Source organism: Sciurus vulgaris (assembly GCF_902686455.1).
Source record: "Sciurus vulgaris genome assembly, chromosome: 3".
NCBI lineage: Eukaryota > Metazoa > Chordata > Mammalia > Rodentia > Sciuridae > Sciurus > Sciurus vulgaris.
The window spans coordinates 99,668,034-99,694,824 of NC_136463.1; the positions used below are offsets into that span (position 1 = coordinate 99,668,034).

Sequence of the window (26,791 nt, forward strand, 5' to 3'; positions counted from 1 at the left end):
TCAACTAACTGCACTGGGAATTAGACAAGTTTGAAAGATCTAATTTCTTTTTTTCTTGGACCAATTCTGATTGTTTCTATCATGATTAATACTGGCTCAAATGGTGAACTTTTGCAAGTTCATCAAAATATGGTATATTTTTGATGTTTCAAAAATTCATTACATACATCCCATAGCAATAATTCATGCCATTAGTATGTTTGGTGGAATCACTCAACAGACTTTTTGAAGTAACTCCAATTAATTCTCCTTCCTTGGTCAAAAAGAATCCCCTTGGTCTTCAATCTGGTTCTTGCAGGCCATGCGTACAGTGGCCAGGGCCTAAGCCCCAGTACTGTACAAGTATGCAAACAAGCAGATTTCACAATCAGATGCCACTGAGACGTAGGCTCCCAGTGCCAGACTCTCCTTAGTGACCGCTCTCTCATCTTGGGCCAGCTTAGGGATCTGAGAACCCACTGCAGTTAGAAAGAAGTCACCTGACTGTGAAGTTTCCCTTCCGTCTATTTTCAACCACTCCAGCTCTCACAGTCACCGTGAGTCAGGATTCCTCACCACTGTCCTGGCCAGCACAGCATCCATAAAGGGGTGTATTTACCTCTCCCAGGAAAAATGCATGTAGAAGAACATGCACTATTGGTGCTTCTGTTTCTAGAGTCTCACATGTGCCTTAAAACCTTTTCTTCTAAGTTCAGGAAGATAACTTGATGATATAATAAAACCTGGTATATGTATTAATCTATCTACAGCAGGGCCTGTCCATAGACATTTTTCACTTGATCCTCAGAAAAATGTTTTGAAGGGTGCAGCGTTGTTACCACGACTTAACAGATGAGTACAGAGAGATGAAGAAATTTTAACTAACTTCCTCCCAAACCACCTAATGTTAGAAACTGGACCTGATTCCTGACTCCAGATCCTATCTCTAGGGTCCAGCTATGTTCTTTCCATAACCTCTGATGCACAAATCTAAGCACACAAAAGTCAAAAAGGATTTCTAATTATTTAGCAGAGCATGGTAGTGTAAGTATAATATCCTTGCTCATCTGATTCAGCAGAAACAACTCTGCAGGAAAGCAATGGGAGGAGGACAGAACTAAGGCAAGGTCAATTCCACAATTCCAATTGTGTTGGAATTTGGAGGAAAAGCAAAGGAGTACCTGGTCTGAAGCATGTTAAACAAGAACTAATGGAATAAGTGACAGCCATCATTTGGGGAGAGACTATGTTTTTATCTTGCTTGAGGGTTTTAAAAACTTTTGTGTTGTTTCATAAATACTCACCAAAGTTATATGCCTATCTTCTTCTGTATTCACTTTTATCTCCCAATTTTTATGAACATAAAATTCAAATAAATTCTACAAGAGAACAGACAGCTGTGTACTAAATAACTCATGTAAGTCACTCTTTCTGTTGACATTTTTTTCCTGTCCCAAATAATGCTTCTTTCAGAATGTAAGGTTAGATATTTAGTTAAAAACATAATTCTTTCTTCAGTCATCTGTATGTAATTGGAGTACTAATATTCAGGTTAGAGATCAGATATGTAGTGTGATAGATGCTGTAACATACATGGAAACTGAGTGCCTTCCTCTATAGAAACTTGAACTTGGCCCTCTGTTGCCCATCTTCCTGGGCTATTCTCATCGCTTCTTTCATGTTTTCTATGTTATATGCACATACCATCATCACCACCACTACAGTTAGCCACACAAAACTTCAAACTCTTCAGGTTTTATTTTCTATAGTTTACGGTAAAGGAGAAAAATAAGAAAATAAAAAATGCCTATCAAATTTTTATATCTTAAAATTATACTTTCATAACTGAAATATAAACTTTGGATGACTGGAAAGTGAATATAAGTTTTCCACAGTCTTTATGTTAGCATCAGGAAAGACCTGTAACCAGTGTCTTCAGAACATTCTCAGAGAGGGTTTGTGACTCTTACTAGCTGGGGAGGTCTTGCTGGTATGGATTCATTACCACAGGACTCACCTTGGGCAGGATAGAGATGTACTGGATATTACGAAGTTTAGACTTTTAAAAAATCGTGGTTTTATAATTTTGTTCACATTTCAACTGATAGAAGACACAATACATACTTACATTTTCTAAGAGAAAGAAAAAAAAAAAATCCTCCCTGTTCTTCTGAAATTTAAGCAGGCAGCCCTTGGAAGATCACTGGGAAAAGTCTGTATTTTCTCAGGTTTAACTAAATAATTTATGCATACTTTCACTTTGGCATGATGAAGCAATTTTAGCCTTTAAAACCCACAACTACTCAGGAGGGAAAAGGTCTGGTTCCTGCAACTTAAATAATTTAAACATCCAGGTGGAAATGCTTTCAGCAGTTTCCCTTTTTGAGACAAAGGAAGAAGACTTCAGAATTTTGTGATACCAAGAAAAAGGAATTGATAAAGACATAACCTCGGATACATTTAATTTAGAATGGAAATCATACAATATTTTTTGAATGATGGGGACCAGAATGAGGCATGAGGTGAAATGTCTGCTTGCCTGCTGTTTATAATAAATGGACAGACACATAGAAAATAAAATGTGAGCATGGCCTTAAGCCAAATGTATATGTCCATAAATATAACATATACAAAAAAGCATCTACAAAGGCCAGTATGACCCTACGACCCACATCGGCCCACACCCGGGCATTAGGTGGCTATCAGATTTTAGAGATCGCTACATTAAGATACATTGTGCTTTAATTTCTGGCATCTTGGGTTGGATTAAAGGTGTGTATCTTTTGGTATATAGCTACATAGATTAAAATGAATGAGAATGAAACAAAACATCATTTCTTTAGGACACAGAACTACAAAAAAAAGGACACATGGAACTACTAAAAACTGGAGGAGGTTTTGAAATGTAGGTGTCCAGTATGATTGGCCCTCTGAGTCCGTGGCCTCTTAGACTGACATTAGACTGCACAACTGCCATGAGGAAATTTGCCTCCTCTTGTAGGTCTGTAATGACGTAGTTGTCAAAGAGTGTGGGATTTAGAACACAGCCCCTGCAGATTTAGAACATAGCTATAATCAGAAAGTTTTATGGGTTAAGAACGATTTCCTGCTGTCTTATAAACATTCCCAAAAATGTATAGGGCACTTTGGGTTATAGTTTCTTGTGGGAGAAAAAAAAAAAAAAAAAACACCCAAGAACTCATAGATAAAGCACAGTCTTAAAAATCTGTATCATATCCAGATTTGCTGGCTCACGTAAACATGAATATCAGTTAAGGTACAAAATAAGGAAACAGCTAAACAGACTTGGTTCTCTTAGAGCTGAGCATGTTAAAAATTATACATTAAGGGTAAAAAGAAATCTTGTTATGGATGTATTCTTTAAAATGAGTGCAGGCTTCATTCTCTGATAGAGTACCACAACTCTTCAATATTCATGGATTTTAACACTCCAAAACTTTTGGCCTTGTGTATCATGGGCATGCAACACACTAGGCCTCTCAGAGAGAGATCCTGAAGAAAATGTGAAGAAAGGAAGGTTACCCTCTGAGCCAACAGGAAAGGCTTAGCTTGGCCAGGGTTGCATGGAAGAGGGTTTGCTGAAACCCGAACGTCACATGCAGAACAAGGTCACTGTGTTAGGATGACTTCACTCTGAATGTGATGCTGGCTCTGTTTTTGTTGTGGTGGTACACATGAGGGCCACCTGAATGACGTAGGCTAGAGATGTGGAACAGGGAAGAGAGATAGTAAACCATGGTCACAGCGAGCTGTTAAGGGATTTACGAAATGTTATTCTTGATTGCTGTATAGAGCTTGAACATTTTCAGCTAAGGTGCAGAATGTGAACAGAGGCTCAGAAGACTGAAGTGGAGTGGGTGGTTGTTCTTTCATTTTCTTTTCCTTTTTTTGGTCATCCATTGACTTTAATTAAGCCCAGCCAGCCTCATAAGCATGGGAAACTTGGAGAACTTTTTTGTTTAAAGTGACCTTGTTCTCAGGGTTTGCCCTACAACTTCTCTCAGCTCTGATGCAAGGATGAATATTTGCAGTTCTGCTCTGAATCTTAGAACTGGACACCTGGAGTAAAAAGAAAATTTTAATCTCATCTGAATTATAACACTCAGAGTGCTGTATTTTAAGGGAAAAGAAACCTTTCTGTAATCCTGCTGGTTATACTTCTTAACTGTATTATTTTAAGTCAATTAATTCAAATTTAAAAATAATGAAATTACTAGCAGAGACTCTAAACTTCTTTTAGTATATTAAATTGGGCAGATTGCTTCTCTCCTTCTAATTATGAATGTTGCAGTTACAAAAGAAACTGTCATTTTGATAGAGCAAAAGACAATCTGTCTGCCAAAAATGTCCAACCATAATTCTAAAAAAAAGTCATCGGCATCAAGAACATGCTACTTTGTTTGATGTACTGTCTTATTGGAAACCTAATTTGCTTTCAACCTCTGAGACAACACATAACATAAGTTTGTGTGACTAATTTTTCTTGGAAATATGAGTAATTAGAATTAGGGGCCATTTTCATAGCGGGAGTGGACAGGTTTTTAAAAAATTCAAAGTAAGTGCTATAGTTATTTTCTTTGCTTTTTTTATGGCACTCCTAAAACCAAGTAGAAGGGGGATGCTGAGCTTTGTACTGGATAATGTGAGTCCCCATGTAAATTGTGAGCGATTGCAAAGTACAGAAAGGTTTATTACCTAAGGTGAGCCCTCCCAGAGCTCCTGGAGTATAAAAGCATTAAGCGTATGTTCTAACAAAGTCATAAAAATCAATAAACAGGAACCCCCCACCTGTGCAATGGCCCCAGTGTTAAGTTTTATACATGTAGTAATAGTGCATATCAATTTTCACCACCCTTCCTACGCTAGCTATTACAGGGCCTACCACCACCGGAGGGATGGCGAGAGCTGCACCATTCATCCATCCCACAGAGTTGTCTACATGCCAGGCCCATTGCATCATTGTCAGTTTTATTCTATCTGCAACTGGACAAGGCTACAGCCCTAGCTTCTATACACCCACTCAGTACCGCAACAATTGCAAACTGTGTGCCTCTGTTTAAAGAGTTTACAAGTCCTTCTCAAAGAAAAACAGAACTGTTGCATATTAATGCCCCCAGACCCAGAAAGATCACACAATGGAAAGGGGAAACCACGTGGCTTCCATCGATATGTGACCTTCTAAAACTGCTGCAGTCTGTGGCTTATCCACCATGGTTAAAAAAACAAAAAAACAAACAAAAATAACCACCACCAACAACAAAACAATACATTCTCAGGAAGCATCAGGATGACCAGATTTCTACAGAAACTAGTAATAATCTGTGTGCTTCCTAAAAGCCAAAAGATTCAGAAAGCCCAGGTCACCATCTTACTGTACAGATGGTAACATATGCTAAAAATTACACCACAAATATGCAGCATTTTCACCAGGTTACAGAAATAACTACTAACATCACACTTAATTCATAATTAAAGGAAATCCTCCTACCCCACCTCCCCATTTTTACCAATGAGGCAGAAAATATCACTGAATATGTAACCTTTGTACCACATCCATTTTTGCCATCCGTTACCCTGCACAGGGTGAGGGGTGGGGATGGGCTGACTCAATCCCAGTCACTTGCTGGTAAAGAAGTCCAATAACTTTGGGGGAAGTACTTTACTGGGGCATTCTGGGGGAAAAAGTATAAAAGAAAAAAAAATTTTTTAATTATAATCCAAATATAACCGCTTTGAGGAACATTTGAGAAAAGAGCCTGCATTCAGACACAGGACTGGGGTGAATTTTTCCTTTCTTTTAATGGTTCTATTGGTTATAGTTTTAATAGGCCTGAAAAACAAAAGGAGGCCCTGGGTGATGACTCCTCTTCTCCTCTCCTCAGCAAAACAAAACAAAACAAAACAAAACAAAAAACCCAGGAGTTTTATCTGTCTGAGGTTGCCTTTGATAGTGCTCACAGCACGGAAGTGCCACTCACGGGTACTTAAAGCTGCGTCATTTAGGAGCATAAAAATAGAATAAAGTTGTGCAGCAAATGAGAAATTATAACTCAAGTGCTATGGCATGAAACAAGCAAAATGAGCCATCTCTACATTTTTCAGAATCAAAAAAATAATAATAATAAAGAAAATGGAAAATGCAATTCTAGCATGATTCCCATGAAGGTGTGCTTGAAGTCTTTCTAACTTCAATGGTATCTACGAGAATAGTTGCTATGGATATTATGAGAAAATTAGACATTTCTAGCAATGAAAGAAAGTGAAACACTGCAGTTGTGAACAGCTGGCATACAATAGATAATTTAAGGGAAAGTGACCCTCATGTATAATTTTTAACTGAAGAACTGTCAGGCCCCATTAGTTCCAATAGGGCCTGCCAGGACCAAGATCGGTTTATTGGAGTATTGTATTAGCATAGTTCTGAAAGACCAGCGTGAAAACGTAATATGGGGATTCAGTAAATTTAGTGTTTTTAAAAATTGTGCACATTATTCGTTATACTGACATCAATGCTTGCTGCCTATGTGTTTAGAATGAAAAGCCCAATAGGGCAGCAACTGCCATGGTAAACAATTTGTGAAAAAGCCCTTCTGAGCAGTTGTAACTATGTTCAGAAGTAACTCCCAAAAGTTAAAAGGGAAACGCAAATGGTGGCTATCGTACTGATTATTCACTGTGGCACTGAATGTTTCTGACTCAGAGGCCTTGGAAGGAAATAGGGCGAGAAGCAGAAAAACTACAGAAACTCATTCAACTGAAGTTCTTGTTAGGAAGTATGGAAATTGTAAGCAAACTGTGAAAGTTGTAATGAGATCTAATCAGGAAGTATAAAGTATATTTCAAAAATAATAGCCGAAGTAAATCATATAGAAAAAAAGAGGTCACTTCTTCCCCTTCAAGTTAACCATTTAGCTAAGCAAGTATTAAAGCTTTCCTGGAACCAGGGTTATCTCACTTAAACACATGGTGGAATGACAATGATGTACAAGTGACATGCATGGTTTCAAGTAACACTGTCTTTATTGAAAGCATGGATTCGTAGTGGAGTAAAGGGAGGAGTGAATATACAGGAAAAACTTTGTGGAGAAAAAGGTAATGGAGCCGATGTCTACACAAAATGCTTACTTAGCCAAGTGCCTTGTAGTTCCATAAATGGTGACTGTGTTTAGCAACTGGTGGAACACAACATCTTTAATTTTGTTGTGTGATACTGGGCAGTTTAAAATCATGTTTGCCTTACCTCTTTATCCTTGGGGAGAACTGCTTGATATTGTCATTTTGGTATTCTTTGATATGAATGTTTCGAGGAAATTTCAGGCATTTGTATCCCAAATTAATGGGATTCTTGGCATCCTCTCTTTTAATGTTGCACTGATGTGGAATTAATCTCTCTAGTTAGGTGGTTTGTCTCTGCTACAAATATTAAATAATCAAGTCAACAACTTTATATATTTAAATCTACCATTTTGTTATTTAGAGAGGCAACTATTCAATTCCATAATTATAGCTACTTAAATCAAAGTCTACTAATTAGATAACATAGCTGGGCTTTACAGGTATTACAGAATATTCTTTACTAGACAATATATTACAAGCAATCATTAGCTCAGCTATAAAAAGGGTTTAAATACTAATGTATTTTTTAATTTGTTTTATAACCTAAACAAGCAATCAATGTACATTAATAAGCATAATTGTTTTTTTGGCATCTATCCATTCATTTGGTCCACCTTGACAGCTCTAGCAAACATGTCAGCAAAATTCAGTAACCACGATACACAAGTAGAAATCCTCAGTGTCATTGTCTCAAGTATATCTTCTATATGAAATGATTCTAATAATGAAAGATTAAAGCCTCTATAGTGTCCATAATGTCTCTCCTACAGAGGTTCTATACAAGGACTTTGACAGATATTTCCAACTCAAACACCACTTTCAAGTGGCCATAAAACAAGCCTTAATGAGGTGATAAACATGTTTACCTTTGATTAGGTGAGCTGCCCAATAAGATAACAGAGGAACACTTTCCAAGAGTAAATATGTACAAAGCATTGGTGGTCACCATTCTGTTGGGGTTCTGGAGGTGAACCCAGCTGCCACCGGTAGAGCTTGCTTGTCTAGCTTGTCTCTCCATCGGCTAATGTGACTTTGCCCATGAAAAGAGCAACACGAAAAAGAAATTTTTACATCATCTGTGGACCTCAGTAGTTCTTAGAAAACCCATTGCTGTATTCTTTTTTCTTCAGCACCCATTGCTGAATTCTAAGATTCTGTGTTATTACACAACTCAACTCTACCTCTTCCATGTGAGTTTCTCAAACGACTGTGAGGACTGAGACTGTTTCCTCATCATTGTATCCTCTGAGGCTAATGCTGTGCTTGGCCCATGGTTGATGGTAACTGGCTTGTTCTGAATGCATAAATTTTCATTTTTGTTGTTGTTTTTATGAAGACACCAGAACAGTAATAAAGTTCTGAAATTCTAGAGATCTTTCATATGTGGTAGGAACCTTATGTCTAGTCTCTGCTATATTAATTTTGATGTCTTACTGCCTTTTGCCAAATAGAGCAATAAGCACCCATCAAGAGTACTGTACAGAAATATTCTCCTTCTTCACTGCAGTTGACCTTCCTGCAGGGTTACTCTGGCGTATTGTTTGCAAAGGTATGATGACTAAGTTTCACATAAAAAGACTCCTATCATTTGGTCCTCGACAACTCCCATAAACAGTTACTCTCAGCCTAACAAGCAAATATGTAACTTAAAATTGGAAGAAAAATAAGACCAAAATGGCAGCTTACCACACAACTTGCATGAGTTCAAAAATAAAGGAAATATGAATAAAAGGTAACTTATTCAGTGTCACTCGTACATATTTATAGTTTTAAAATTAGTCAAAGTTTATGTCCTGAGGTTGCACCTACAGGAAGCCAGATGTGCCTTCTGCATGTGACCTAAGACAGGCCTAGAGCAACAACTAGATAATTTCTCGCTCATCCTCTACACCGTCGATTGCGGCGGCTTTCTGAGGTGAGAGAAACTGACAGCACTAACTCTCCAGGGCAGAACTTTCCAGTCAAGTGGATCAACGGACTGAAAATCTCTTATGAATAGTCATTAGGCCTTCATTACAAACCCCTCAAAACCCAGTTCTCTTTTCGCAACCAAATGCCTTTTGTCATCTTCACAAGGTGCATCATTTAATTACCAATTGATTTCTTTATATATGACAACATGTCAGATAGCAAAATACAGTGTATCTCCCTTAGGGGGGAAAAGTCTGTTAACTATCAGTATGCCAGATTACTGAATTATCTGAAAAGCAGGCTCCCTGCATACTGTTTCTTCATCCTAAGTACTTTTTCTAACATCAGAGTTTCTTTCTTGTTGAGGAAAGTCAGTATAAGAAAAAGAAAAAAGCTAATGAGAATCATGATGCAGTCCTCCCATCCCTGAAACACTGTCAAATTAGTGAGTACACATTTTAAGCTTTCTTTATACGAAAAACAACTGCTCCACAACATATAGAGAATATGGAGTGGATTCCAAAATACAACTGTACTGAGAACTACCATTGCCCATCTTTCTATATTAAAAAGTCAAACAATTGTTCTCATTATACCAAGCATTTACTCAGCTTCTGACTTAGCTAATGCACTGAATCTTCTGCTGCGCAACTGCAGCCTGATAATCAAGTCAGTACTGTATTAATAAGCTGAATAATAAGGGAATTTCAAAAATGTACAGGACTATTATACCGTAACAATAAAACCTCAAACGGAGTAAACCAGGGCAGAGCCGAAGGTAGGCGTCAGAAAATAATGAAACCAGTGTTGCAGCAATGCAGTCCATTGTGTGGTAGTGTAAATGCCTGCTTCTTTCATACACAGAAGCCACATTACATGAGTCCGAAATGTTCTCAGAGCGTCACTGTGACTGGTTGTGCTGGAACCTGGCACCGAAGGCACTGAAAGCTGACATTATACTGTAGGATGTGCTGCAGGTGTGCAGGCCTGGGAACGTGCTCTAATTACATATTTTCCTGCCGCGCAACAATTAAGGTCGCCAAAATAATTGCCAGTTTCTTAATCCCTCTCTAACAAGACTGACATAAGGAATGGTTTATTTTTCTCTGGTTGTTTTGAAAGTGTTCCTCAAGATTTTGGTTTTCTATGGAACTGCATAAAACTAATTCTTATGTTCAGATGTGTGATTATACCCATTGTTAAAAAAAAGGGGGGGCTGTCTTTGAATTGTGGTAAAACTAAAATAATAAAAAAAAAAATGTGAATTGTATAACCTGGTAGGTGGTTTAAATAGTTTTCTTTTAAAGAAGGTAAAATTTTCTTTTATAACCTTATGTTTCTACTTTCTGAATTGTTCAAATCATGTGGGACGTTAAAATGTGCTGGGGGCAGGAGGAAGCAGACCACAGGAAAGCACAGACATAATAGGTGTCCTCATTTAATAGTCTTTTTTTTGGGGGGGGAATGGTTTAGAGCCTTTTAATATTCTGATTAAATGTATGGACTTGCTGTCCAGGAAAATGCATCATTGTACAAAACATTACTTGCAATTTTTGGTGGCTCACAGAGTCCTCAAAAAAAAAAAAAAAAAAAAAATCCATTAATGAATTCCAAGGAAGGGATCCCGGTTGAATAATAAAGATTGCAATTATTTATACATCTCCCTTCATTCATCCTCTCTGCATTCTCTGAGCCATCTGACCACCATATGAAGGATACAGTATCTACCACAGGCATCAGGAACCAAGTTTGTGGGATTTATATTCTTCACTAAAACCCATTTCTTTCATTATCATTAGTTGTCAATTTCCCATTTTAGTTGGGCTAATTGGGCAGAGCTGAATCATTTAGAGAATTTTTGAGTCAGCTTACTCACTCTTGCCCCCTTTCCTACAAATCAGAAGATAGCAGTGCGTGCTGATTGAGTACTTAGCAGACAAACCGAAGTTATGTCAAGCGCATTACGATTTAACACAGGCTGAATGGTAGGGGCAGCAGATGTAACTAATGGGGTTAGGGAGAGAAGAAGCCGGAGCTGGTAAGAGAGAGGATGGGAGGGAAACAAAAGTGATTGTATTGGTAATAGAGACTTCAAAGGGAAGTAGTTTGGAAGATTTGGTGGTGGTGGTGGGGTTCTAGCAAATGGAAAAAGAGGCACATCTGCCTATAAAGTAGCTGAGAGAAGAGAGGAAAGGACGGCCCAGAGAGAAAGCAAGGGAGGGACTCAAAGGCAAGGAAATGTACAGATGTGGAAGAAAGGAAGCTTGATTCTATTTATGAAGGTTGACAGGCCTCATGGAACTGGAACTGTCCCAAACTGTCCTGTTTTGAGTGTCCCAACCATAAAACTTCTTGATAAGTTGGTGATAAACAGTAACTTTAATAATTTGACAAGACAATTACATCCTATTTGAAAAGTTCTTCCCTTACAAGACTAGTGGGTAGTTAAATATTAACTGCTCTCCTTTGCTATTTTTTTTTTCTTTTTTATGGGTCAGACATTTAAGAACAGTGTTTAGTTAGTGAGCCCTCTTAGTGGACAATGAATATGTGATTTTTATTGATAAATGTGAGGAAGAGGCATGCCGCTGTTTAATGCACTGATTTTTAGGTGAGGAGTGTGTGTGTGTGTGTGTGTGTGTGTGTGTGTGTGTGTGTGTGACTGTGTGTGTGTGTGTATTACCGACAGTATGATAGGGAGTAAGGAGAGAAGCACAAGGACAAAATCCCTGAAGTAGCTTTGAGGAGGGCAGGGTCATAACTGGGCTATGCCACTAAAAATCATGCCATATTCCTGGGGGACTGTTTCCACCACCAGTGGACCATTTCTGTTGATCCACATGATGAAAGCTACTCGACTGTTTTAATATCAACTCAAGCACATCCTTTCTCACAGCTTTGCTAACCTGTTCAGAAAGGGGCTCTGAGGCCCTCTTTGTACATATACTGAACGAAAGACTTGCCTCCATTACTACTTTATTCATTCTATCAGTCACTCAACAAACATTTCTGGGATATTTGCAAGGTATCTGGCTCTGAGGCTTGCCAGCATGTTCTCTCTGATACTGATCTGAGCGTTGTGGGAACTTACCTTTGGACTCTTGGTGCTACTCTAGCACCTGGCACATGGTAAGTAGCTAATGGCTTAGAGTGAAAAGTTTCAAATAATTGTAAACCTTAAACGTAGTTTTCCTGGGACTGTGGTTGTAGCTCAGTGGTAGGGCGCTTGCCTAGCATGTGTGAGACACTGGGTTCGACCCTCAGCACCACATAAAAATAAATAAAGGTATAAGAAACACAAAAACATTTTTTAAAAAGTAATTTTCCCATACAAAAGTATAGCCATTAGCAAAATAAGTTTTTAAAACATTGTAGTTCAGTTCCTGGTTTAATCACAATCAGAGAACCGGTGGCTTTTTTCTGGGCATGCACTAATACACAGAGCATGCCAAGCAGATGAACCCAGATTCATTTCTGACTGATAAAAATACCATCAGTACTGAGCATTCACAAATAGTTGTGAGACCACAGTCTACTGATCCCTGAGTACCGCACACTCCCCGTTAGACACTATTCATACAATTCTACACCCACCCGTAACAGGCTTTTTTTATTCCCTAACCCAATTTCCTTGACCTGTGTTTTCCTTCCACCAGACTTCAGAGACAAAGGCAGAGCAGTAAATCATTTTCTTAGAAAAATACCATCAGGCTATTTCAGTCTTTGGGGCTCTTATTTATATGTCTTACCTGGAAAGTTATTTTGAGATAGTAGCTCACTAAATTATATTTTCCTCATTATCATTATTACTTCAACATGATCATTAATTTGCTCTTTGACTTTCTAAGTGGGAAAACATCAAAGAAATGAGAGTTCCCCTTAATTTAACTTTTCTTGAAAGGTAACTGATTTACAAACAAATTACTTGAGCCTTGTAAGGAAGAGCCAAACATGTCTGCTCATTTGATACATTTTCAAGGGCTGCACTGTGGAAATGAAGCTCTAAGAAGCTCCTGTGTGATCCACAAACAACTTCACGCTGTATTACACGTGCATCAGATACAGAGACCAAACTCTGAGTTGCAAGCAACCTGGGATGCAGAATGCTTGCTTGGCAGTGCCTCAAACAGCTTATTTAAATTGCAAACTTCTCAGTCACTACTTACAGGTGATTTTGAAAGTTCATTATAGAAACTAAACAGCTTAGTCTCCGTACTTTGTTTCCTAAATCATATACATCATCTTTGAAAGATGCTATTTAATCTCTCCCTCTCACACAAGCTCATCAACTTTGTTAAGAAATTGCCTTAGAGAGTAAAGATGTATTTAAAACATGCACGAAGCTTAAGTAAATATTCCAACTTGCGGGCAAATAATGTTAGAGACCTGGGTAGGAATTTCCAGGATGAAGTTTGCCTTGAATAGAGATCACATGAAAAGTATTTTGAAGTCATAACTTTACAGTGCAAGATGATCAAAGTCAAATATTAATACTTTTTTTATCAGCTCACCTTCTAAACAATATTTCAGTAGATTTCCTTTCACACAGTGATATTTGTAATAAATGTTCTGCCTTTGTTTTAAAGTCAGTCTGTAGAAAGATGACATCAGCTTAGCAAACAATAAAGTGCCTGTAATATTGTCTCCAGAGGGCTGTTACATTTACTTTGTAGCAGTAAAATTCAATTTTCAAAAAACACTACATGAATGATGTTAGGTTATTAACCCTATCACCACCGTAAAACATCATTATTGTGTGCAGAATGTAGGTCACAATCTAGAAGCCATAATTGGCTTTTTTTTTTTTTTTTTTTTTTTTTGGTCAAATAATCCACTTAAGCTTCTTTTCTCTCCTATCGTCTGTGCTTGGTTCCTTCTTTTGGAGGAGAAATATTCTGCATTTTGTTTGCAGGTTGGGACAAGACTTTTCTTTCTGAGTCTATTTTCCTTTGTTGTCATTCAGTGACAGCTCTCAGTTTTGAAGCCATTCTTCGAATTTACCAAAGCCTACTGCTCTTGAAACAAAAATTAGTATATCTGGTCATACTATTATTTTTTTCAATGGCAGAGTCATACCCTCACATGTTTCAGTTCTAGGACAAAAAGAAAAATGAGGATATGTCCCAATTCAAAGCCTGAATCACACTCCCATTTGAAGACCTTGAATGCAAACACTTTATTTCCGGACTTTAAAAAGTCTCACTTGCTTTACATACATAACAGCAGCAGTTACCTGATATAAGTGATTAAAATCCTTTCTGTTTAGAAAGAATGTTCAATGACAGCACATCAGTAAGCAAAGAGTTAACCAGTTAAACTTCTACAAACCCCCACAGTAACTTTCCAAAAGCTGACAATAAGTAAAAGAAGTGCTGGTTATCCATTTTTTAAAGGGATGGGATTGGTTTTAGAAGAAAGGGAAAGAGGATCAAACACCTCAATGCAACAAAAGGTTGTGTCAGAGGGCCCTCAATCACAAACCGCCCTCCACAACAGATATTCCAACCTTCCAGAGCAGTTACCCAGGCAGCACAGCTAAAAAGTTCCATGACATGAAAAGAACAAAAACCAAAGGGACAGAGGTAGTTATTGTCATGCACACTCCTCTCTCTCTCTCTCTCTCTCTCTCTCTCTCTCTCTCTCTCTCTCTCTCTCTTTTGGGAGGGGGGCTTGGGCTTTTCCGTGAATATTTTGCATGAGCTGTTAGAGAAAAGTAATGGTGTGGCTTTCTGAAAAGAAATCCCCTATTTGTAAGCTACCTCCTAGGTAGTGAGGAAGGCCCAGTGAATTTTCTGCAAGAGACACCTGATGAATGGAGATATCATCTACATGAATACTTCAAAAGAGTCATCTCAAATTAATAAGTGTAATTATGGTCCTGTAAATATGGTCAATCTTCCCTTGAAAGCACTTTCTTTAAAATTGATGTTTTCTGCTCAAATTCTGTCTTCAGTGCACAGTGGATATAAGTTATTTGCATTTTCTGTGTTGGGTCTTAGAGGTATCTTAACAGCATGTACGAATTTTCTACTAAAATGTAAATTATTAACAAGTCAGAGTTTTCATTTGTTTTATCTCCTGATGTGAGATCTAAATAAGTATGTAGAACACTTAAAATTCTTACCATTTCTCTGCTTTCTGAGAAATAAATCTCATGCACACTGCACAATATATTTTCTTACGCATAACATGCTTCCATGTAATGAGAAAAAAAAAAAAAAAAACTAATTTGAGGAAGAATCCTGCGTGCTTCCTGCAGACATAAAGCAGACGTATTAACCCAAAGGAGCTCTGGTCCTTCTTTCATCCTCATCCTCACTGTCTTCTTCCTCATAATCATTCTTGAAAAGCATTTAAGGCTTCACCAATACCAGGTATGATATCAGATATGCTCAATCATTTCTGTCTTGACATTTAAGATATAAGCTACTGCTAAAACTTGATTAAAGAAACCCAGTTATGTCATCATTGAAATTTATATGCAAGGATAAAATAGTACATAGCGTGATGCTTACTGAAGTGGGTGTGATTGGGCAATTGTCCATTGAGATGTAATAATGATACCAAAAGTTTTTAAATGGTGCCAGCAGTGTTTGAGACAGATTATTTCATTTATTCTTAACTGTAATTCATGTTACAGATGAGGAAACTAAAGTTGAGAGAGGTTAGGTAACTAACTATCCAGTGTCATTGGTAGCAAGCAGTAAAAGTTGGACATTTTGAACTTGGACATGCTCATAATAACAACACTTAGCTACATCAGAAAGGAGGGAAGGAAAGGAAGAAATTAAAGAAAGTTTGGGAATCTGCCATGTATGAGTGTATATCAAGAACATATACAGCATAAAAGGGTTTCTGAAGCAATGAGAGAATAACTGAATAAAGAAGTAATGGTGGGTTTATCTCTGAAAAGAAAGGGATTGGAAAAATTATGAAGTAGATGGATGAAAAGGTATAAATGAACATTAGAACCCAGTTCAGAGAGCAGTCTACCCAGTGGCAGTGGATCCCAAAGACAATGAACGGACCTGTCAAGGACACAGACAGAAAAAAAGAAAGTTCATGGATGTTATTAATGTAAACTGGAGTTTGATACCCACATGTGGAAGAGAGAGGAAAGGCTGCAAGTCCCAGTGGGCTAAGGCCAAAGCCTAGCCTAAGACCACAACTATGAGAATGAAAAGGAAGGGGGTGGATTCAGGAAATGTTGGCAAAGCAAAAGTGGCAACGGTTGGTAACAGACTGGATGTGGGGAGTGAGAAAGACAGTGGTGAGACAAAAATAACTATGGGGTTCCCAGTTGGGAGGTCCACGATAGGGTGGTATTTCCCACTGCAGTGGAAAACTGGGCAGATAGGGAAAATGAGCAGTTTTATGCCATGTTATTTAATATGCCAAAGTCAATGTCAGTAAGTTTCGAGGTCTCTTGTGGGAGGTATGTGGTCTGATTGCACATCAGTTTTAACCGGTGAATACCCTGACTCTTGCCAAAGGTCAGTAGTCTAGGAGGAGTCATTTCAAGCAAGAGGCTGTCAGGTGTGTAGGATCTGAAGAGGGCAGCTGGGATGTTGAATTGTTAGAGATCAGGATGTGCATATGAGGAATGCCAGGAAAATGGTCTATAGGTAGAGATGTGGGCTTGTTAAAGAGGTGGGGGAAATTCTGGGTTGGTTCTTCAAGCATGAGCAGAATGAAGTGGGTTAGAAACTACTTCAGGCTAAGTCACGGTCACTGCCCCATACTCTGGTTTTATCTGTTTTAATGTTAACAGTGCATCAATTCATAGTAAATTTAAGGCAATTTTTTTTTTTTTTAAAAGAGTGTAGGGTCTGAGAATATAGTTCAGTGATAGAGCATTCCGCTAACATATGCAAGGCCCTGGGTTTGATCCCCAGCACTGCAAAAATAAAAGGAAGTAAAATAAAATAAAATTCTAAAAATTATAGGCTGTATGTATATAAAATGATGTAGCATCATTCTTTCACTTTCTGGGGTCAAATATTCTCAAATATTCACCCACTTTCCCCAAGTACTGTAATTAGGAGAGCAGAGTTTATACATAAAATAGGCATTAAAAAAATTCTACCCAATGCCTTATCTTAGATTCACTAAAGTTTAAAAAAATGCAGTCTCATGAAGGGGTCTTGTCTGGGCAGTGGTGAGCAGTATCCTTCTGAAGGCAGAGAACAGAGGGAAGGAAGGTATTATTTCAGCTGGGAGAGGAGCAGGGCTCTGGGATGAAATCCACTGAGTCAGACCAGATGAGTGGCCACACATAGGTGTGACAAAAATAGAAACACATTGCAGACATTCCAGACCTTGTCTTCCCCTGGGCCGGAGGTGGGTTGCCTGTCCTGCTTCCTTATCTACCTCCTAATGTGCTTTCCAATCAAAGAATGTTAATGATGCCAATTCTTCTCAGCCATGTTAGCAGCCTGGCCACGTGGCATCAGACTTGAGGTTCCATTTAAAAAGTAAAATGAGGCCGTGCGTGCCTGTAGTTCCAGCTACTGGGAAGTCTAAGGCAGATCCTGCAAGTTCCAGGCCAGTCTGGGCAACTTTTTGTCTCAAAATAAAATTTAAAAGGGGTGTGGTGCAGCTCAAACTAGAGCAACTCGTCTAGCATGTGTGAAACCCTGGGTTCGATCCCCAGGAATGAGGGAAAAAGAAAAATGACCACTGTCCAGGGTTCCCTAAAGTAAAGCCAAAGCAAAGCATTTCATTTACTGCATAAATATGTTGTTATTATCTTAATTTTCTCTTCAACATGAAGAAGAATTAGGTGCCAGAAAATGGTCTCTGTTACTTCCCTCCTAGGAGAAAAGGGTACATGTATAAATGACTCTGGTGTTATAACCTCTGATAAGAAACTAATTCATAGTTTAATAAAAGCTACATTACTATAAAATAACCAATGATTCTAACCTGATTATAGGCACTTTAACCATACATTTCCTCAACCGGAGGACTTTTATTGGGAAAAGGCAGAACCTTTTATTAGATAATTGTAATCATGCATTTCTTTTGTGTCATTATCATTTGATGTTTAAGATTTCTCTTGGACTTCTTTGGTTCTTACTTCAATAAATTAGTAAATTTTCAATTTATAACCTAAGGTGGTTTTTATCTTGATAACATTGGGAAAAAGAAATGCAATGTTCTTATTTATTACAAGAAGTACTTTCTTACTTGAAGGGAAACTTGACATTGCATGGGAAATTTTCTATCATTCAAAACTGAAGTGTAGAAATTATGCACAAATTTGAATATTTATCAAAATTAAAGGAAACTCCAAAAGGTTTTTGTAAAATAATACAAAACCCAGAGAAATGGTGAGCATTTAATAACAACTCAGTGGCATTTCAACAAGTACGGGAGGGGCTTTGTCATAATAAGAAGAAGGTTTTCTCAACTGCCACCTCAAATGTCCTGTCCTGTTTTGTCCCAGCATGAAGTTTTAGTTTATGTGTTCTCACAGAGGCCTGAAACTATTACCTACTTGTTATAAACCTTCTCAGATTTCACTGCTGTGGGTTAACCTGTAGGTCTTGATTGACACCTCTGACTGTCTTTTCCACCATGAAGTTCACACTTAACTACCACCTGAAGGTCAAGGTAGACTATTGTTTTCACTTTAATCTCTATTTGCAACTAAAAAAGTAATTTCTCAGATATAAATTTGACCATTTGCATATGGAGGGAATTACTATTCAAATTAGAAAGCCATGTCTATATATGTTATTTTTCTTTCCACAATATTGCTGGTCCAATGTTGTCATGACATCCATCTGGAATTAGAATTCTCCAGCAGACTTTTCTCACGAAAGAATTTATTCATTTTGTGTGTGTGTGTCATAATTCCTAGAAGTAATGTAGTACTGATAGCTCTAGAATTTACCCTGCCAGTAGGCTGCCTTTAAAAAAAATTATTCCTGTACAGGTGGAGATTAGCATATGAAAAATGATTTTAATTTGTCCACTCTTGGACCTACCTATCTGTCAAACCCATGCATGTGGCAGCAGTTGGGTTCAACTTATCTCTACCACCTCAACGGCAGGTTTTAAATAGTCCATGGGCTGTTAGTTTATTTGTAAGCTGAGTTCATTTAACTCCCTTGCTCCAAACAAACTCAATAAAATTCATAGACACTAAATTGTTGGTTCAGTTTCTGAATATCAGAAATAAAAATGATCATGTCCAAGAATCTGTAAAAATTTCTTCCTTTTGACATAAGAAAATAAACAGCCAGCATGAACCATCTCTTGACATCTACTTCATGCAATCCCTGTGGTTCTTTCTGTGTTGAACTTAGTTTGCATAGTGCTCTTCTGTAGTTATATTTTATACTGACTTTTTTTTTTTTTTACTGCTTATCTTTCTTTTTTCTTGAAAATTAACCTAATTTTGCAGTTCTCATTTGTGCCATTTGATTTGTGCAAACTACTGCTCCAAAGGTCTCACAGAATTAAGCAGAATGAGATGCTTCAATATTGGAGTGACTATGGATCTATTATGGCTTCATGCTTCACTAAATGACAGCATTCCCATAGGGCAGGACCTGTCATTAAGTGGGCCTCAAGGGGTTAACGTGGGCTGAGTCTCAAAATAGACCTGCAGCTCAGCACACCTACTCACTTATAAAGAATGAGCCGTAAATATGTGCATGCAAATTCTATTTCAGTTTAAGGACACTTAAGTTATGATGGAAAAGTAGAATGCTCTTTCTCACCACTCAAACTAGAAGAAGATCAAGAACATTGGGCACCTTGCGCTCTTCAAAGGCACGGAGCTGAGGGCAGCACCTGAAACAACTTTTCCCTGCCACCTACAGCCCTGAGACTGGAACAGGAAGAAAGTTCTCATAGGAAAATAAACTTGCTCAGTCCTCTCCCAACTAGCGTACTTCTCTGTGCTTTACTAACTTTATTGTTTTACTCAGTTTCTGGGCATTTCACTGTCCCAATTCAGACAATGCTCTTAAAATCCAGTGATTTCATGTTTTGACAATAAAAATTCTTTACTATGTTAACCAAATGCCCTAATGTGAATGGGCAGGCATCAGGGGTTCAGTATTTCATATGTTACTTGTAGATTTCAAACAGCTTTTTCATGGTCAGAATTCTCCTGTTTTGGACAGTAAGAGGTGAGTGGATAATAGCCAAATGCAACTTTCAAACTTAATCTAGTCAGATCATTTAAAAACATTCACAGGGGCAATGAAACAAAATTTATACTTTATCTATTATCTTGCATAAATATTAGTCTTAATAATAAACTGTCTGGTAGATGAATGAAACCTGTTTGCTCTCCTATTGATGTTTTACTGGCCATAAGAGCTAAGACCCTACTCTATTTTAAATTTAACTCTATGAAAATGGGCAGTACCCAAGAAAATGCTAGCACAATTCCAGATAAAATATACTGTTGTGAGGCTGAAAAGTGCATGCAAAGCAAGCTGCATTATTAGAATGTTTAAATATTAATTATACCGCTGAGTAGTAAAGATGATCAAGTATGAGTGTCAACTAATTTTCTAAAAGCTGCAACATTTACTTTCATCTAAACTTCCTTTGTTAAACTAAAACTAAAAGCCCAGCAAGTTTAGTCTACTTGAGTGTGTTTATTTTTATTGGTTTCTGCATAATTTTTTTCTACCATAAACCAACTTTAACCCCTTTTCTGTAATCTCTGCCAGTATAACTCCAATAGCACATCATAAAATTCCTATAATTCTTCAAAGCCACGGAGTTGGAAAGGAAAGGCTTGGGCACTTTGTAACAAACGCCAGCTACGAGTTTCAGCCAATTACATTTAACTCTTGCAAACCCTCCTCTGTGTGTGTGTGTGTGTGTGTGTGTGTGTGTGTGTGTGTGCATGCGCAAGCGCGCTTATAGATTTATGCTCTGTGGTGACTTTCATTTCCATTGTAAGCATTCTTCAGTTGCTTTTGAGTTTGAAGCTAGTTCCATTCCATGAAGAATACTAGGGTGGAGGTAGTACCTAGCTATAATAGCTCAGGAGGCTGGACTGACAGATGGGGAGGCAGATGTACAGAGCCATGTAAAATCAGAGAGACTTATTACCTTACGTTGAAGCCTTAGCTGATGGAGATGAGAAGTGGCCTGAAAAGTGGACATTTTCAGTGAACTCTGGTGGTGGGAGAGTTAACCAGAATCACTGCCACTTTCCCCCTCGTTTTTTTCCCTAGAACCTATTGCTCTCTTTCATTATAAAACAGCTACTAGAATCAGGCAGGAGAATCACTTTGAGATTCTTGAGAAGAGACAAAGGAAGAGCATGTGTGTGGAGGGAGATGCTCGGGTTTCATCCCGTCACCCATGGATGCCCAAGCCAGGGCTTCCCACCTGAGACAGATTGCGACGCATGTTCGGCTCACTCATGCACAAGAAGCAATACACAAGTTCAGTGTAAAGCCACTTTAAAAGCTCATCGGGTGCATACTTTACTTGTACAAAATACCTTATTCATGACGGAGCAGTGAGGGCCTAGGTAATTACTTGAATCAAGGTGGCCTCAGAAGTGTTTAAATCTGCAAGGACACTTAGAGCATGAATAATGCAAAATAATTTGCATCTAAATTTTTTAAGTGTTCTTTATTCAAAAACTAAAATGCAGTTCCGATTAAAGTTTGATGAGTGAAAGCTGAGCACTTCGTACCCACTGTGAAATGTCTCCTATATGTGGAAATTATTTCAGACAGTGGTGAAGGGACAAAAGAGTTTTCTTTTCTTTCTTTCTTTCTTTTATTTTTTTTTTTAATTTAGATTGTGATTAAGTCACACTTCTTTTAAATCTAAATTTCACTAGGTTATTTAGTGGCTACCAAGTTAATTCCCAGGCTTGCTTATCAGATACAAGTCCAAATTTCAACATAGCCCTTTAGGAAATACAATGAAAACACTTACTTTCTTAGACCCAGTAATTTGCCAAGCAAAATCACATTTGAATCCAAAGCTAATGCAATGCAACTTTCTTGTTCTCTCATCTTAAATTTTTTATTCAAAATTTTCTTCCTTTGATATCAATAAACATAAAATATCTTGGACCACTGTTATTGAAAAACCTTAGAATACTTTACTTCATTTTTTGTTACTTTCTTTATGCTTCTGTGTGATATATATTATTTAATATGTCACTGGCAAATCATCAGTGAAAAAGGTATTTAAAAAAGTATAAACCTATACTTTTTTAAGGAAACAAACAAAAAAAGCTGAAATCAACTGAAGAAACCAAAGCAACTTTGTTACAATCACATTAGAATGTTTACTATTACCTTAGAATAGTTTATCTTCATCTCCTTTTCTAAAGTTGAACATTTTAAGCTTATTCCAAAGGAGTACTGTAGTCAGATCAAATCACATTTCAGATTTAGAAATGTTTTTGTAAGCAGTTAAAAAAAGGGAAGTAAATCAGAATTTAAATTTTTTAACTTTTGCTATATTTCTCTGATCTATTATAATCACTCGTCCTTCAAGTGATATAATCACTTATTCCTGGACTCTCATAGTGTTGCATTGTACTTGATTTGGAAAACTATAATTCAAGAAACTGCCATTATTTCCTAGAATCTTTTACCATGTGATAGGAAACTCATGGCTCTTCACCTGAGATAAAAGTAAAGTTCAGTTAGAAAATAGGCCTTTCTTGCCTAGTTCACAGACCCCCTTCATGGCTGTGCTGTGGTGGACTGCTGGGCTGCAGGTGGAAGTCCCACCAGGCTGGCAGTAGGCCTGACCTTCCCAGTGAATATTCAAGGTACACCACTCTGCAATGTGCAGCACCTAAACTTTAAAAGCCCTTGCAAAGGGAAATTATTTTCCTACTCTAGCCCTTATAAAGTGTAAAGACTCCCAGTTTATTGCATGCTCCAAAGCAGGCTTCTACTTTATTGGAATTTTAGATAAGTGTGTTTTCCACACTCTTGGTGAGTGTGTATGCTACTTTTTTTTTTTTTTTTTTTTTTTAAACAATGAAAACATTTTTAAACTCATTGAACAAAGATTTCCCCAGCAACAGACCCCCTGCTCAGCAGGTCACCTATCTTTGCGACAGTTTTTCTTTTCCCACGCTAACCCCAGGGCTCATTTGCATAAGGTCTCTGTTGTGACAATTAGTTTCAGGTGAGCTGATTTCTATGCAGCTTGCCCAAGACGATGCACAAGCCCTGGGCCTCCCTGATCCTGGTCCTAATTGCGACTGACTGGCACCAGACACAATCATCCTCTTGATTCAGCAAATTGTCCTGCTAGTAGCTTGTTGTGACCCCGCAATGCACAAATCATATCATGTCAGCCCAGCCTAGTAAACAACAAATAAAATATAATCTGAATGAGCATAATAATGCTTTCCCATATTTTAGGCATAGTAGACTAAGTGAGTGCAAATGAAAGCAATGGTCTTTTAATTCTTCTTTTGGTTGAGAGTGGCATTGTGGCTCCCCATCAAAAAATTTTACAAAATGGCAATGCCCCAGTATTTAAATTCCATGACTCTATACCCCTGTCACCTGGGAGAAAGTCCCCAGGTAAAATAACTGGCTGCTTTCAAATTTCTCTTAGCTTTGTTGTTGTGGAAATAAGTAATATGCTCTTTCATCATTTCTGAAGCTACAGGGTACATCAATATGCACATTAGCTGGGTTCCCAGTAGTCCCCACTTGACAGAAAAGCATTCAGACCCAATGAAATTTCACTTCTCTGCATAGCAACCCAAGTTAAGGAAGAACTTTTCTTAATTCTAGGAAGCGGTGTGTGTGTGGGGGTGGAGATGAGTGACTTAGCATTAGCATTAGGAGAATGTTTAAGAACAACAGTTGTTCTAGAAATATTGCCTACCCCCCACTCTGTCTGCAGTTCTAAAACTTAGCTGTATTATATTACATGTGGCAGCTCCCTTATAAATTCTTTCTGCAGGAATTCTGCCTGCCATCCTGTCATCTTACTTAGCTACCTACCTGTCGTTTCTACTTTTTTCTATATGCTATCGGTAAAAAAAAAAAAAAAAAAAAAAAAACAGAAACAAAAAAGCTTAAAAAATCATTTGTTTATTTTTTCTAGCTATTCATACAAAATAAGTCTATTGTCATTATTATGGTATTCCTGGTATTGTCTTTTTTTTCATGTGACTATTTGTAATCATCTGTTTCTAAGATATGAAAGCTGTGTCCATCTATACGCACTCTAGAATTAGAATAAGTTTTCACAGAGACAGTCACTTATGAGAATTTCATCTTACTTCAAACTGATTTTTCTAACAATTATAGTATTACTTGTTAGTATTAGAGCTCACTGATTTTGTTTTTCTTTCCAGGCAACTAAAACTTTGAGGTAAAAATCTCAAAAGGGGGTCAGGGATTGTGGAGCAATACCACAGAAAGAAGAAAAGGAAGAAGAAAAAGAATACATTTGGAGCTGGGCTTGGTGGAGTATGCCTGTAATCCCAGTGGCTTGGGAGGCTGAGGCAGAAGGATGGAAAATTCAAAGCCAGCCTCAGCAAAAGCGAGGTGCTAAGCAACTCAGTGAGACCCTGTCTCTAAATAAAATACAAAATGGGGCTGGGGATGTGGCTCAGTGGTTAAGTGCCCCTGAGTTCAATCTCCAGTACTCTCTCCCTCCAAAAAATAGAATACATTTCATATTGAACAATTCATTGTTTGGGGTTCTTATGAAAAAGATCGTTGTATTTGCAGCAGGAGAAAGGTCTATCCTTTTCAGATAAGTTAATCCTGTATGAGGCTCTTATCTCACGTGTCCCCCAGGTGACACAGACCATACTGGAGGGGGCATGCTGCACATGGTCCAGGCACATGGCCCAAGCATATGGCCCAGGGTGTGACTGGAAGTACATAATACTTATTTCCTCCCCTTTCTCATATCTGTTATGACTTTTAACATTGTTTTTACAGTGACATGGAAATTGTATTGCCAAAGGCTTTACATTAATTCAATTTGAGAAGGAGACTAGAAATAGTTGGGAAAGGGGGGGACTTCTAAATTATAGAGCTCCGAAGGGTACACTTTGAGGACATTCGGAGCAAGAAAGTGTTCAAATCAAGAAAAATGAGCACATGTAGTATTGAGGTAAAGAATTTAATACAGGGTCTACACAATTCGACTATAAAATAGAACCTACAAAAAATAACTTTGCTTTTTTTTTGAAAACTCAAGAAATCTTCAGTATAAGCAATGTAAATTAATGTAGAGGATGTTTTGCCATGAATGTTTGAACATAATTCCCACCTTATATGAATTATAAATTTGTTGAAGGAACAGTTTCAAAGAATGATTATTACCTCTAGCCCCACTCTTACATGCCACTACAGTGCTTCATCCTTTAGAGAGAGAGAACCATCAAGTTTACCTCATCCTTTGGGAAATTAAAAACAAAAACTGTTCATTCTTACAAAGTACTTTTCCACATGAATTTGCCATGATGGTATAATATCGTTATAGAACTATGTGAAATAAAGCAGGGGATCTCATCTTAGAAGACAGAAACCAATACATGAGCGAACAATTCCAACCGAACACCTCATTCCTTCTTTCAATGCTTAAGCTCTGTGACTTTGATTTACTGTTTTCTTTCCCCCCTTTCCCTGATTTCTCATTCTTCATCTTCTCTTTTTGCACTGTTTAACTTCCTCCTCTCTCACCTTTCTGGGCTCTGCCCCTCCCATCTAAGATTGAGGTTTCCTTTTCTTTGCAGGTTCCCTGAGAGTGGCTTCCGTGTCCACCTCACTGCAGCTTCCTGCGGTTCCACTCATGGTCTGTCTTGACTCACTTTATTTTTTACCTGCACCTACCACAGGTTCTCATCCTCTATTTTTCCACCCATGTCCTCTTTCCTTGCAGTACAGTTTCTCTTCCTACCTCCTGACATCCAAACACTTTTCCTACTAATTTCTGTTATCTTCTTCTAATAATGTTAATTTCCTTTCTTGGGCTTATACCCAGGCAGGTTGAACAGGGCTTTGTGATGAAAATACATTTTCACTTCAACTTCTGAACCCCAAAAAACATACTTTTGCATTTTTTCATATTTACCACCCTCTCCTCTCATGTCTTTATTCGGATTTCTGGTTTGGATGTTTTTCTTCTACACTTCCTGATTGTGACTTCCTCTCTAGCATTTCCCATTTCTCTCCTATCTCTGTCCTAAAGGGTTTTGCTTCTTAAATTACTATGCATTTTCCTCATCTTTTATTTCTCCTTATATTTCTTATTGCTCAAGCATATCTTTTTTTCAAAGGTTGTGTCTTCCATCTTTTATTTTAGACTCCTTTTCACCCCAATTTCCCCATAAATCTCCACCTGCCTCTTATGAAATTTTTGACCATCTATCTCTCTGTATCATTATTTCCTTAAAAACTTTGATCTTAGTCACTCCCTGTACTATACTTGCATGGACTGTACTTTTCTATGTGGCAAGTGTTTTTATGTAGTATCTGATAGCTTCCCTTAATAGAAATACAGCATTTACCTAAGAAGAGATACCAAAAATGATTTTTCATTCAATTTAGGAAAGACTGAGACAATTATCAATTCATGAGAGAATTCTTAATCTTTCATTTCTCATTAATAAAAGAATACAGATAAGATATATACATATGTGTGTGTATACTTTATATATTATACATGAAGACCTTATGACAGTACAGAAAGCATTGACTATGGAGCCCAAAGCTAAAGACTTGAATTCTGGCTCTCTTTCATATTAAGCAAGGAATAGTAGGCCAGTTTTCCA

At 37.7% G+C, this 26,791-nt stretch overlaps 1 protein-coding gene and 1 long non-coding RNA gene across 2 annotated transcripts in view; both read right to left on the bottom strand.

Moving 5' to 3' along the window:
- Positions 1-26,791, bottom strand: part of ZEB2 (zinc finger E-box binding homeobox 2) — a 153,203-nt gene that overhangs the window by 93,173 nt on the left and 33,239 nt on the right.
- On the bottom strand, positions 13,796-15,819 carry LOC306658575. Its single transcript, XR_013763086.1, has 2 exons — positions 15,706-15,819; positions 13,796-15,644 (listed from the first exon to the last, which is right to left on the bottom strand). It is a non-coding gene; the product is annotated as an uncharacterized lncRNA (long non-coding RNA).